The sequence below is a fragment of the Mya arenaria genome, chromosome 3 (assembly GCF_026914265.1).
Source record: "Mya arenaria isolate MELC-2E11 chromosome 3, ASM2691426v1".
Classification (NCBI taxonomy): domain Eukaryota; kingdom Metazoa; phylum Mollusca; class Bivalvia; order Myida; family Myidae; genus Mya; species Mya arenaria.
In genome coordinates this window covers 48,819,836-48,835,065 of record NC_069124.1, presented here as the reverse complement: position 1 = coordinate 48,835,065, position 15,230 = coordinate 48,819,836, and positions in this window count along the sequence as shown.

Sequence of the window (15,230 nt, the reverse complement as noted above, 5' to 3'; positions counted from 1 at the left end):
GACCGAGAAATCATGTCTTTTATCAAACGAACATTCCAGGAAAACATGTGTCAGCTTTCATCAGACAGGTTTATCCTGTGTGCTATTTAGCGTGACTGGTTATTAATGAGACGATCATAATTTCTAATGAGCCAGGAGTATTGGATTGTATACGGTTAAGTGATTGTTCGACGTAGGATCTTTGTAGGCAATGTATATGCAACTGGGCTAGTCCTTGTACGTTCTATTGTTTTATTTAAAGAAGCTCTTTGTAGTTTCAATTGTAAATACTTTTTAAAACTCAGCATTGTGTTATACTGTTCGCACATTAAGTGACGACCGTTTTTACGAATGATTTCAAGAAATCAAGACGAAATAGCACGCTTTTCTCTTAAGATTTGGATTGAAAATGTAGTAATGTATTCAAATATATATATTCATATACACAAAATCTCAAATAAAAGTAAAACTTGCTAGAATATAGACGATTGAGGAATTAGTTTTGCCAATTAATGTGCTTACAGACGTGTGGAATGATTTATTTTCTGACCAATAGAAAAAAGCCTTATTTTATTACACATGTGTTATACAGAAAAAGACGCAATGGCTATTCTAAACCAGAAACAAGGTATAGCATGTGATGAAAATTGTTACATAAACTCAACGTGGAAGAAATTATTATTCTTGTTTGATAGTCACTGAAATGTCATATTAATAGTTGATTTTTGTGACCAAATAAAATACTAACACGCCGCCGTGTATATAAAACAGGCCGAAGGCATCAAAAGTTGCCCAAAAACAAAACTCCACATAACAATACAGATATTACACAGCAAATGGTTTAAAGAATTAATATCAAATCATCTTGGTTGAAAGAATGATGCACAAAGATAACATCTAGTTGGAACATTCGTTAATTTCATGGAGGTTTGTAAATTAAAAATGCAAATTCTGCATCCATTTTCATCTGCTTTGCATGCCATCGGGTAGTATTCTTCATTGTGCAATTTATGGCATGGAACTGGAACAAGCGCAACTTGAAACACAAACAGCAAATAAACGCCAAGTATGTCCAATTTGAATATATTATCATTTGTGTAAGAAACCCTTTACCAGTTTAGTTTTGAGTTGAGTTAATTATCAGAGTTGAAACGAATGCACAGCAACAAAAGTGGTACAATGGGAGGGGGGGGGGGTCCTGATGAAATATCAATATAAAGTTTACAATTTCAATTATTTCGATCAAAAGCACATCTTTACATTATGACTGTAACAATCTTTGATGGATGAAAACATTGAAGCAATACTTATTTCTTAATTTAAATTCGTATGTTTTTAATATCTTTAGCTTCAGTGATCTGTAAGAACAGTCATTTTTAATTGCTCAGGACGTATACGTTTTGCTGATTTAAAGATAGCTTGATGCTAAGTATTCGGCTGTCCTTGTAAATATTGCAAACTTCGAAATTTATTTTTAATTCTTTCAATCGACAAGCTTTAGTCTAGGAATTGGAGTTTGTAATTTGTTTACTGGCCGACAATAAAGTTCAGCTGATAGAGCTTCTTGCTTGTAGTCTGGTGGTTAGTGATATCCCAACATTATTATAAAACGATGTTCTTTCTTTACAGTGAATTATTTCAATTTATCAATCACTTTGTTTGTAAACTGGTATATATTGGTACGTTTTACTATTGCCGTTATAATAAAAGGCATATTTTGAATGCTATCAAACAATATGTGTAATATGAATACACTTTAGAGGATAAACGCATTTCAAAGGCAGGTGAAACGACGTTTACACGTTGGCACCAAGACAAAACATCATTAATAAAACACATGTTGTATGACAAGCTGTTTTTAGGATTACTACCGGAAGGCAGAATACATAGGACTGAGTGTGTAACATCAGCTGTTATATTCCACGTGCTTAACATACCAATATTGTCATGGTGTGCCCCATCTCGTGGCCTGCTGTTGCAGATATGTTTTTAATTTTCGGAGGTACGAGAAACGGATAAGCGCTTCATTCTTCTTACTAAACAAACTATTATTGTTCCTATTCTTACTGTTATTTATAGCGGTCATGAGATCGAAATTGCGTCGTGTGGAGCCTTTTGGCTCGATACAAAACACAACGACAATAAAACATAAATCAACTTGATATTAAGTATCTAACATCATGTATGGTCATTTATTTGACAATTAAGACAATAAAGGGTCCCTCTAAAACCATAGCTGATAAATTTTCATTCTCAAAATGTAATTTGTTCATCCACAGAATCTTCCGAAAACAATCTATAACAGCAGAACATAGGTAAATAGTTGTTTAGTGTTCACAATATAACTAAAAAGAAAACGTGGTACATGTTTCTTTAAACGGAGAACAGATGCAATGGTGGAAAAAAAATCATATGGAGGGGAAACAATCGGTTGATAGTAGTTTTAAGAAATGTATCCGTTTTGACATTTACATCTGTAAAGACATGAACCGCCATATCATTTATTTCTCTGTAGTATTCTTATATGGAGCTCCCATATAACTCGGTATAAAATCCCAAATCTTTGGTTAAGGATACTTATATCAATTTCCAAAATAAGGGTTGTTAGGTATAGGTATTCTTTTGATAAGTGTTAGTTATTTGGATTTCAGAGAACAAGTAAACCAAATTGTCAAGGGCATATGATGTGCAATAAAATAAACTCATTTAACAGACGTTGATTAGATGAAATTCGATATCAAAAGAAAACAGAAAAGAAGGTGAAATGGTATTTAGCCTGGCATCTAATAATTCACCGAGTTTGCCAAAGTGTTCTTTGTTGGAAACAACTCTTTTATTCCTTGTCATATTTCTATGTTTTCCAATAACATTATATATGACCTCACATAATTTGTTTTCTAAACGTTGGAGTGTTGATAAAGCATTTCACGATTTATTTGTTTAAAAACATCAACTCATATAGCTGGGTAACAGCCATGTTCTAGTGATACAATTTCCCATGTTTCGTTTCAGTGTTTTTATTAGTTTTCGAAAAGTTTATCTTTAATCTTTGAAACATTCCGCATTAACAGAAAGGGTATTGTTTAATTAAGTCCAGGCCCAAATATGACAAAAATACTCGATTCAAATCTCAATCTCGACTCAATTTACATCATAAAGGCATAATAGGATTCAAAATCTTGCACATTTTTGTAATTGCTGAAAAAGCCGTTTCTCATAGGATGTGTTAATAAAATATTTTGTCTAAATTCCAAATAAAAAACAAATTCTAGAGCAAAAATATACTTGAGTAATTGTTAAAAAAAAGTGAATTGTACTCAAATACATTTGTGGATGTAGAATATTTTCCCTAGGAATCTTCACCAAAAGCATTATTCAACATTTGCTATGATAGAATGCGCTTTTTAAAGATGTAAAAACAGATATGATTTTTAATAATTTTTGATGTTATGTGATAAATGAGTTCAGACTGAGAATGAGATTTGACTTAATAAGTATTTTCGCGATACCGCGGCCAGGATGTTTAATTCATAATTAACAAATGACAGAGAATTTTAAGCGCAACTATTTGAATACAAAGAAGAGGTATATATTACAAGTTTTTTCCTGTCTAAATCAGCGGCGTTGCCGACGGGAATCAGATATATAGCTAGCATGTAAAAAGGGGTCCTTTTTAAAATCGAATAAAGTTTTATGCATAATATCAAGACTGATTGACATGTCCCTCATTTTTATGATTGAGACAACATGCTCCTTTTCGGAACAAAATGGAGATGATGAATAGAAATGTGCCTTTGTCAAGTGATTGCCACAGAAGTCCTGGACATATTTTGCCAGTGTTTGCAATCGTAAATTAGTTTCCTTCTGGTGTTTACAATGGATAGTGAACGGACAAAAGATCGTCTGCAAAGCGCAAACCTATATGCAAAAGCGTAACATGGGTTAAAAGCATTTGTTTTCGATGCTATCTTTCGTTTTAATGACGATATCATGTTCAATTGAGCATGGCAGAGTTGCTGTATCAATTCAAATAGATTTTTTTTGAAAACATATTTTTTTTTAATTTCATTTAAATTATATGTTATTTTACCATCCTTCCGAAGCAACGTTAGCTTCCATCACTCAAATAGCCAAGTTACACCATCAAGTTCAGCTTTCTTGATTAAATCTTCAGCAAATGAAAAGATGTCCTTTCAGCACTCAGCGGAATACAGATGTTTGTTTCAATTTACAAGTATTAAAATTCAATTTACTAGACACAAGGGGGTTGATACTATTCAAACCAGAAATTAAACAAGATTAGAAAATCTCTTCTCGTTTGGTTTCACGTTTTGATTCCGGAATGATGATTGATGAAGTGCAGCGTGAATCTAAATTAATTTTATTTGGTGAAATTTCCACATTAACATTTTGCTCTAGGGTAATAAATTACACAATGAGTCTTTTTTGCAATTAAGGGCATCCAGCTTTAAATACACAGGTTCCATATGTATGCCTTTTGAAATTATTTATCTGTTGAAAATGCATCAATACAAATATGAACAATGACATGTATAATCAGAATTTCATAATGACGTAAATGATGAATATATTATATATATTACAAAATATATTATTAAATGAAAAAAACGATATAAACTGTGCTTCAGTATATCTCAGATCACACAGTCATTGTCCGCCGTTTTTCCATGTTATGCTTTAAACGCTCCTATGTTATGCAGACATTAGTAAAGCTATAGGCAAAACATTCATATAAACCTTTTATATATACATACATCAGGGAAACCATTAAATTGATGTAAGTCTTACCAATAACTCTTTGCTGAAATAGGTTGAAATATATTTCTGACTTCTGAAATGTCAGTTTATCGAACGCTCTATACACTATAAAGTATATGACCAATCCCTGTAAATGAAACAGGATTAAGGGTAAACTACTTCGAATGAATGATGTTAATAAAACGTTACATAGAAACACGTTTATATACTTTTCGCAAACTCAACATTATCATTCTATTCCGCATGTATGTTTTAATTTCATGTCTCTAGTACGCGGTTAAAACAAATTTACGTTCCAGTAACACATCAATGGAGTAATGTGTCGGTCAGCGCACGATTTGCACGTGCTACTTATACAACTCTAGCATGCAGCTGTTCAACTATACAATATCACATTTAAACCTGGACAGTGATTTACTGAAGGCACTTTGGACAAAAGGTGACTGTGCTGCTTTAAAAAAAATGCAATGTCTAGACTAAGTAATGAAAACCGTGCTAAGATTTTAGCAATGCTATAGTGTGGACATACACAAGAAGTCGTCGCTAGACGTTTTAATGTGTCTCGTTCGGCAATATCACGCTTAGTACAGTGGGTTAAGGGGAATGTGTCCGACAGGCCAAGATCAGGCGCGCCACGCGTGACGTTAGTCCCTTAGGACAATAGCATACGTACACATCATCTCTGGATTGGTTTGTTACAGATCGTTCAATGTCGAACCTTATTATAGATAATAGAGGAAGGACATTTGACCGCAACACAGTGAAAAATAGGCTGAAACTGCATATTGCAATATAACCGTTACAATGGCGGTTGTGTATTCGTTCTGGCGGCAATCTAGCATTCAATTTAATCTAACAACTATTTTGTCCATGGGACTCTGACTGCACGAAGATATATTGACCAGATCGTTGAACCAGTAGTCGTGCCTATGGAACGTCAACGGCCGGGGTCAATAGTTCAGCAAGACAACGCATGTCCTCGTACAGCACGGTTGACCATGAACTTTCAACACGTTTACTGCGTAGATACTCTTCGATTGCCCTTTGTTTCACCTGAATACAACCCAATAGAACACACGTGGGATGTCTTCGGACGTCAGCAACCTCGTATTGCTCAGGAATTGACAATTGATCTCCAGGAAGGTGGATTACATTCCAATAAAGCTTGTGTAAAGGTTGTGTCGGTCTATGACTTGACTTTATTAAGTTTTGCCAATCTCGGAGCTCATACTCGATACTGACGTAATGTGGACATGGTCATGATTTACATTAAATTCAATCAAACAGCGTTGTGATTATTCATAACTTTAAGCATAATTTAATTACCATAGGATTATTGTTTGATAAACTATTAACATTTGTTAAGTATTTTGATAATTAAATACAACATTAATTAGACTTTGTAGCGCTGTTTTTCATATTTATTTTCATTTTAGGTTTATATATAACAGGTTGCTCATAATGTCAAGAAGGTTATACAAATATTTACAGTTGGTACATCCAAGTAAGAATCGGAAACTTACAAGTTTAGAACACTTAGTTTTTTGTTGTTTAATTCGTATAAAACTATAACAATTGATAGTTTCAAGAGGTTTCATTTGACTTCCTGTAAAGAAAGCATACTGTAAATGTTTCCTAGCGCCAATGGCTTTTGCAGAACTCTATTTTCCGAATCGACTCAGTCATATTTAATGGTCCCGAAGCACAAGCAACTATGTAACTGCATCTTTAATGCAGCTGTGGACAATAATGCAAAGCCTTAGTATTGCTTGAAATGCATGCGAATCATAAATACCCAAGAGAATAGTTGGTTGTTAAATAAATTAACCCACCCCTCTATATGGAGATCTAATAAAGTCTAAGATGACATTGGAGACAAATAAGATTAATAGTCTAGTGTAATTTGGGTAAATGCTCAACATCTATTCCCGATCAAGACAAAAAAAATCTCCAAAAAATAATTTCAGCTGATTTATTCGAATAATTAATATCCTAATACACTAGATGAATCGCCTCAGCGTGATCAGCTGACGTCATTGAATATGCGTTGGTAAAAATGCAAATACCTCCGTAAATGTGAATGTTATCTTTATTGTTGTTTCCTGACTTTTAAATCCTTTTATCATACAGACGCAGAAAACGTACCTATATACCTAGCCCTATAAACAATATCTTTAAGGGCTTTTCGAGAAAGACTAGTAATTGAATAATTCGATTGTTGAATGCATGGAAACATTTAAATTTGAAATTCGATTCGATTCATATTTCCAAAAAACAGAAGTTTCAATATTTACGATAAAAAATTCATTGTTGCTGTTGTTGTTTTAATCTATAGTTTGTTTACTTCCAGAATGTATGCAGGTATATTATGCTAAATTTCAATCCATTGTCGTTTTTTTGTAGTGTTAAAAAACTGGAACGTATTTCAAAAACATAATATATTTTTTTTGAAGATTGAAGCATAAAGAAAAACATTCTTACTATTCACAAAACGATCGTATTCTATCGTGAAAACTTATTGAAAATTATGTACATCGCAGTTTTTTGTTTTACTAATTACATCACATATTTAAGACAGAAATCTAAATAATCCACACTTGACGTCCGAGTTAATGTTTTATATTTCTAGAATCGTTTAACGACCTTGGCACTGGCCAAATATACATGACACTAAATCAAATGGAGAAAGACCAATTCCAGTTAATAAGTATGTGTCACGTGTGTGCGCGGTGGCCGTAAAGATCCAGCCCAATGCCACCTTTTAAGCGCAATACTTTTATCAGTAATCATCAACAATTAAATTATTGTTTCTGAGAAGTGCGTTGTTGTGCGTGCGTTGTCTTATCCTTAGTGAGGAATACAGAGATTTCACGGCCTGGTTAAACACCGAAAACGCAAGTATTTTACGCAAAAGGGTTGTATGACATCAATGACTGGGAAAAAATCGAGCTTAAGAATATTTTTTCTGTTAAGCAAGCAGGTAATAAAATGGACACAGTGACTGCGACCTGTCATTTTTAACCTTCATAAATAACTCACATAGTATTTTCCTTCATATGTAAAGAACCTCAATATCAATATAAATTGTGGAACACCATATGCAGAGGAAAAAACGAATAAACAAATATTTTTCAAATATCATATATCTCAGAATTTGCAGACAGACACCACTTATATTCCGCTTACGATTAATAACCAACAAAATGAAAACAGTGTTGTCAGTAAAACGCATCGAGTTGCACAGATTGTCATGACCTCGTTGATTTATATAAATGACCTCTAATTTGTGCATTTCTATTCAAAGAGATTTTATGACAATCAATGGTTTCTTTCCTTAATTTTGACAACGTGGTTACCAATACGAATAAGTAAATATATTATATCTGCTCATTATAACATTAAACCATGTCTCTATTTCTGTTACAGTTCCGGAATGGTGATCCTATCACGCCGATAAGTAGAAAAAGTAATGTTATCTACTTATAAAAGTAACATCCCAGAAATAACATGTCAGTTTTCATTAGAAGTTTCTTGTTGTGGGTTAATTATTTACCTTTATAAACAAAAGTTTATTATTTATAGTTTTGCCGACGATTTTCAACTGCTCTGCATGGTACTCTAGCGTACTTAGTTGATTATGTACGATTCAATAATATGCGAACGGAAAAAAACTCACTCATGTATATAAATACACAACGATGCTAAGAAACACATCATTTCTAACACGGTTTGCCACCAAACTATCGCCTGAAAGAAAATTGAAATGAAGTGTTCTATGAAAACAAATCCTTATGGTGATATTGCATTGAAACGAGCAAAAAAGCGTACATTTCTGGTAAAAGTGATTTATAATACTAGATTGTATACAAAAGGCCACATAACATAACTATCCTTACAAGAGACCAGAAAGAGGAAACGAACGCCAAGTCTGGCCAATTTAAGTATAATTATATATAAACAATCATTACCGCTATATACATTATGAGCTGAAGTAAAATTCAAAGTATTCACGGATGCAAAGCAACAAAAGGGGTGGAATTAATCACCTTTTGCACTTTATCATCTTTGTTTCGTTAATAAGCTTCCCTCCCAATCTTGGTCATTCACTTACGGTTTCGATGTAGCATAACGGATTTCTATCACACATCTCTTTTTAAGAGGTGTTATTATAACTACACTGGTCTCGCACTCATTGTTTAGGTGGATTACTGTAACAATGACATGTATGCACAGCAACACACACACAAAATGCCAACCCACAAATAAAACAAGTATTAATGTTACAATATTTCAATAAGTGTACTTTATGTAAAATGCTGTACTTCTGTCATTATCATCGCACAAATTTACAGAATTTGTCTCTATATGTCTGCCAAGTAAGAGAGCAAAGATACGTTTCAGTTTTCGAATACTTAAGTATGTTTAGTATTATGTGTATTTCTGATAGTTTATATTGTTTACGTTGTATAGTATTGCTAGAGAAATTTAAACATGTAGTATATAGTGTTGTGCTAACATGCTCCTATCACACCAAACACTTTCGACTTTGTTGTTTGAATAATAGCAACTGAAACCATTCTTATTCTCGTATATCTTTAATGGTTAAGAATGAAAATGCTTGGACATCTAGAGAAAGAAAATGACAATCATTCTGCTAAAAACAATCTGATTCTGCATACATAATACCAAATTGACGTGGAATCTGTGATAAATCCTAGTGATTGAAGGATGAATATTTATAAGATATTCCCTTTAAATAAGCAACTGGCACTCAACCGAGCCCACGAGTAATTTAACGCTCGTATACCAATGTGAATAACACAATCGCAAACGCCATGCTGAAATATTTATTAAATTTGGGGAGACATTACTAAATTTCCTATTCTAGGATCAGATCGCCGCATAATTTTTAAAAGATAAAAAACTTCATAAAAAGCATAATCACATTCTTGACATCTACTCACTTCACCAACAACCTTGAACTGCTGTTTTGGTTAAACACAAATCATTCCTTGTAATTTGGTGTGTTGCAAGGTTCATACCTTCTGATTTATTACAGACGGTGAACGAATGCAATCTCGATTAAGGTCAATCCTACAGCATGTAAAGCACAGAGAAAATGAAGCTATCGGTAACTGAAGCGATGTTTAAGTCTGTACAAAAAGCATGCGGCCACTAAATAATTCGTTTTCATGACCATTATTTATCATAAACCGTTTTTTGTGTTGTATTTATAATATATTTTTCTTTGGGAACGTGGCCATTGTCGAGTACTCAACCAAACTCGAACGCGTTTAATACTGTTTTTTCTATGAACTCTAGCAATTGCATTTTAAATTCCTGTCAATAACAAAGCTAAAATATGTCATGAAATAACATTATTTTCAAAAGTGTATTTTTCAACTTCCGTAAGTGCATTATGTTTTGTTACATTCATTTTTACAATCGTAAGACTTCCACATGCAATTTCTATCCTATCGTGCCTACTGTCTGATATTGATCAAAGATGATACAATATAAACAAATTATTTATGCAATTGTATAATATTGACAAGAAATCTGCATAAAAATACATTGTTTATTTTTGCCTCGTGTAAAGCAACGAAGTTGAGTGTTATCATACTGTCTATGATGTATTGAAGACTGCGTGGATTGTTTGAGTTATTTAGATAGACACACTCAGAAATAAAAATGTTTAATGCGAATTTAACAAAAGACATTGAAAGCCGGAAAGCAAAAATTGTATATTTTAAATAAACATATATTTATATATCATGTCTTAAATGTGTATTATTTGTAATGGACGACTAATATTCGTAGTTTCAATCACATCTTGTAAAACAGACATATTACATAAATCAACAATTAATGGCATTGAGCAGAAACCTTTCCTGTAACAGACTACAAAGTGAAAATGAATGTCTCTCCAACAAAATTCTTTTTTATTTTTTCTCGGTTAACCACAGAAACAAAAGTTTTAAATAAGTCTGAAGTTATGAGCTGGATTTGTTCTCGGAATTATCGACATAATACACCTACGAGGACGAGGTATTTCTACAACAAATGAAAACTGACAATATCAAACTCAAATTGAGGATGGAAGCGATTTATCTAGCACTTTAATTTGATTTGTTGATGCCTTTGAGACAGCAGTACAGTTCAGTTGGAATAAAACTGTCCTCCTCGATCCCTACGCTACGATTGTCGGGTCATTTCAAATTGGCAGTACTAACTAATGTGCAAACAATGGCACTATTGTTGTATGTTTGCTTACTGTCTTGCTTTAGTATTAATGCAACGTGTGTATGCCAATAGCGCCATCACACTAACACTAGCTGTGTATTGTTGAGAAAGGGTCCGTCTTTAAGATTATTGTTCAAATATGGCTCTGCAACACTGGTCATTAAACATGTCGTTTCGTAAAATTTGTGCCGTTCATGGATTATTTGTATTCGCTAATTATGCAGCCGCATAAGGCTCTGCACAAGTGTAAGGCACGATAAGAATATTATTAGTGTAGTTATAACTATTGTACTACTGAATTCAGGATTACCCATCACTGACATTATAGTCGATGCTTCTTTATCAAGATCAACAATGAACACATGACACCTGGTTCAAGTGGCGCTGATATTGTTGTACTTACGTGTCAGTGATGTCAATGACCGGTCTTCCTTTTTCAAGTGGCGCTGATATTGTTGCACTAACGTGTCAGTGATGTCAATGACCGGTCTTCCTTTTTCAAGTGGCGCTGATATTGTTGCACTTACGTGTCAGTGATGTAAATGACCGGTTTCACCGGTTCAAGTGGCGCTGACAATGTTATACTTTGTCAGTGATGTCAATGACCGGTCTTCCTTGTTCAAGTGGCGATGACATTGTCTTACTACGTTGACAGTGATGTCAATGACCTGTCTCTCTGTTTAAGTGGCGCTGACTTTGTTGCACTAACGTGTCACTGATGTCAATGACCGGTCTCCCTTGTTCAAGTCGTGATGAAATTGTTGCACAAACGTGTCATTGATGTCAATGACCAGTCTGCCTGGTTCAAGTGACGCTGACATTGTTTTACTACTTTGTAAGTCATGTCAATGGCCGGTCTCCCTTGTTCAAAATGCGCTGGCATTGTTGCACTAACGTGTCAGTGATGTCAATGGCAGGTCTCCATGGCTCAAGTTGTGCTGACATGGTTGCTCTAACGCGTCATTGATGTCAATGACCGGTCTGCCTGGTTCAAGAAGCGCCGACATTGTTTTACTATTTTGTCAGTGATATCAATGACCGGTCTCCTTGGTTCAAGTGGTGCTGACATTCTTGCACTAACGTGTCAGCGATGTCAATGACCGGTCTTACTGGTTCAAGTGGCGCTGACATTGGTTTACTACTTTGTCAGTCATGTAAATGACCGGTCTTCCTTGTTCAAATGGCGCTATCACTGTTGCACTAACGTGTCAGTGATGTCAATGACCGGTCCCCCCGGTTTAAGTGGCGTTTACCTTGTTTAACTACTTTGTCAGTGATGGCAATGACCGGTCTCCCCGGTTCAAGTGGGGTTTACATTGTTTACCTACTTTGTCAGTGATGTCAATGACCGGTCTACTTGGTTCAAGTGGTGCTGACTTTTTTTAACTAAAGTGTCAGCGATGTCAATGACCGGTATTCCTGTTTTCAAGTGGTGCTAACATTATTGCACAATAACGTGTCAGTGATGTCAACGAGCTGTCTCCTTGGTTCAACTGGCGCTGACATTGTTTAACTACTCTGTCATTGATTTCAATTGCCTGTCTCCGTGGTTCAAGTGACACTGACATTGCTGCACTTACGTAACAGTGCTCCCAATGACCGGTCTCCTTGGCTCAAGTGGTGCTGATATTGTTGCACTAACGTGTCAGTGATGTCAAAGACCGATTTGTATCAAATCGAGGCGTCTGTATGTCATACGAAAGAACGATCTCTCTTCTATGTCTCTTCCGGTCATTATCGATTACAGCACTTATCATCCTTGATATAAAGCGGTTTTAAAGTTTTCGTACACAGAATTAATTTGTTTACTTATTTGAAAAAGAAGACCTATACCTATCATGGAAATCATCTTTATTGCTTAACATCATAATCATATTGAGAAAAAACGACATTGTTCGTTAAAAAAGAACCTCAACATTTGATACAGCGATCCTCAGTATGCTATAAAAGTCATAAAACAAGATTCGTTGATGGGTATCAGTTATTTGGATTTCAGAAAACGCCTGGCGGGCGTAGCGTAGCACCAACTATCAGCATTCCAACTAATTTTTACCTGTCATTATTGTTTATTTTCCAGTTGCTTTGTAAACGAGCTTCCAAGACATGTTTCCTAAACGGTGGCGTTGTAACATTATTTTAAAGACAAAGCAAAATAGCATCGCGTCTTTGTTAACATAGATTAATTGATGTTGCCAGATTGATGGCATAGTCAAAACATTGCAATACTTTCTTATAACAGACAAAAGATAGTCGCAATAAAATGTTTTCTTTGATCTTTGAGATATTCCACAATAAGGCGTAATCGTGAAAAAAGCAAAGTCAAGGCGTTCTTCGATAATGAAGCAGATGGCAGATGTTCGATTGAGTAACTTGTGATACGTTTGATTTTGACACAATGTGTGGATATCATTTAGTCCAGATGCATAAAGGTATTTTATCAACAATATGAAAAACGAATGTACAGCTGAATTCATTATTTCAAAGGCATCGTTTAGGCAACTTCTGTTATCGGTTATTAATTGTTAACCTATTGTATCTTTATAATTGTAATTGTGTTTTTTACCAGAATCAGTCATATATTTTATAGACGTGTTTTACATACTTTATAAAGAAACGTGTATTAAAGATATTAGGGTAAATTATATGTGTTCTTTAAATCACCTGCTGAATTGCAAATGTATCTGGTAATCGAATACCAATATACTATCCATATGTTACAATAAAACCTGCCACTACTTCAGATATATTCACAAATCGTTATTCTATCAATAAACACTCAAATCTAATTAAACACGGAAACTGATTAATTGCGATTTTCATCAATTCATTAGTCCAGGAAACACGAAGAATCGTGTGTCTTTTAGCATCAGCAATGCGCTTATGCTTAGTTAATGCGCGAGACTGGTTATTAATGAGACATAATCATTTCTAACGTGCCAAAGTTCTTGAATTTCAAGTGTTTGATAAATAGTGTATATTATACGCAGCGTGTCAATAAATCATTTAAAGATTAACAAGGTTTAAAACATTTTTCAAGGATTGTTTAACATTAAAGAGTCAGTTCACTTTCGTGGCTGTTGAAAACTGTGTTAAAGATTAATGCCCTGTTATCTTTGGTAAGAAAATGAAGCAATTCAGAATCAATCTTCAAATTCCCCACTTCTTCAAACCACTCACTGATTATACATGCGATCTATAACACTGAAATAGTCGGTTGTACGTTTCAAACTAGTTTGAATTTAATACAAAGCATCATTGGAAAGAAGCTATCTCATTACTGGCTACTTTTCAGGTAAATATCGAAATAGCATGAACAATTGTCTGCATGAAAAAGCAATCCAAAGGCAGTCAGCAATGACAATGCTATTTATACCCAACACAGACGTTCACAAATAAAAGATGTTTATAGTATATAAACATACAAAAAATATACAATATAGTCCTATTAAAGATTATAAGCGATCCGTCTACAAACAAGAAATAAAAATTGATTTCAGGAACTATTGTTTTCGTAAATAAAATATCAGCTAGTTCTGATACATTTTTTAAGATCAGATCGCGCCTCGCTTATAACGTTCATAATGTTTAAAAGCTAAGAAATATATGAAAACACCCAAATATCTTCTTGCTACCTTTGACCTCCTCCTACACCTCAGTCTGATGGGTTTTTTTTTAATATTTCAAACGTTGTAATCGGAAATATTTAAAATGGATATACCTTCGATTACTTACAACAAGCAATAGTTTATTTTAGAGATGGTGGGCGAATGAAATCCCGTTTTTAGTCATCTGAGAGCAAGATGGCAATAATAAAATCAAACTATCGATTATTGAAGCAATTTTCAAGTCTGTACGAAACACAACATAAATGTTTCGTCTGTATGACCATTACTTACTTTGTGCTTTTCTCTAGGCAATATGCTTGTTGTGGTTAGATGGCCAATACTGTGCTGAACTCGAAGACGTTTAACACTGGTTTCATCTATGAACTCTATCAAATGTACTTTAAACGCTCGTCCAATAAAAATAGCTAACCTAATTGTTACAAATGATCCTTCAAAAGTGTTGCAACCTTCATAAGTGCATTATATATATATATATATATATATATATATATATATATATATATATATATATATATATTCCTAACTTCGAAACAAGCGTTTGATGCCCAAATGTTACTTGTTCCGTGCCTACTTCTGTCTGATATAGGCCAAATCATACCATTG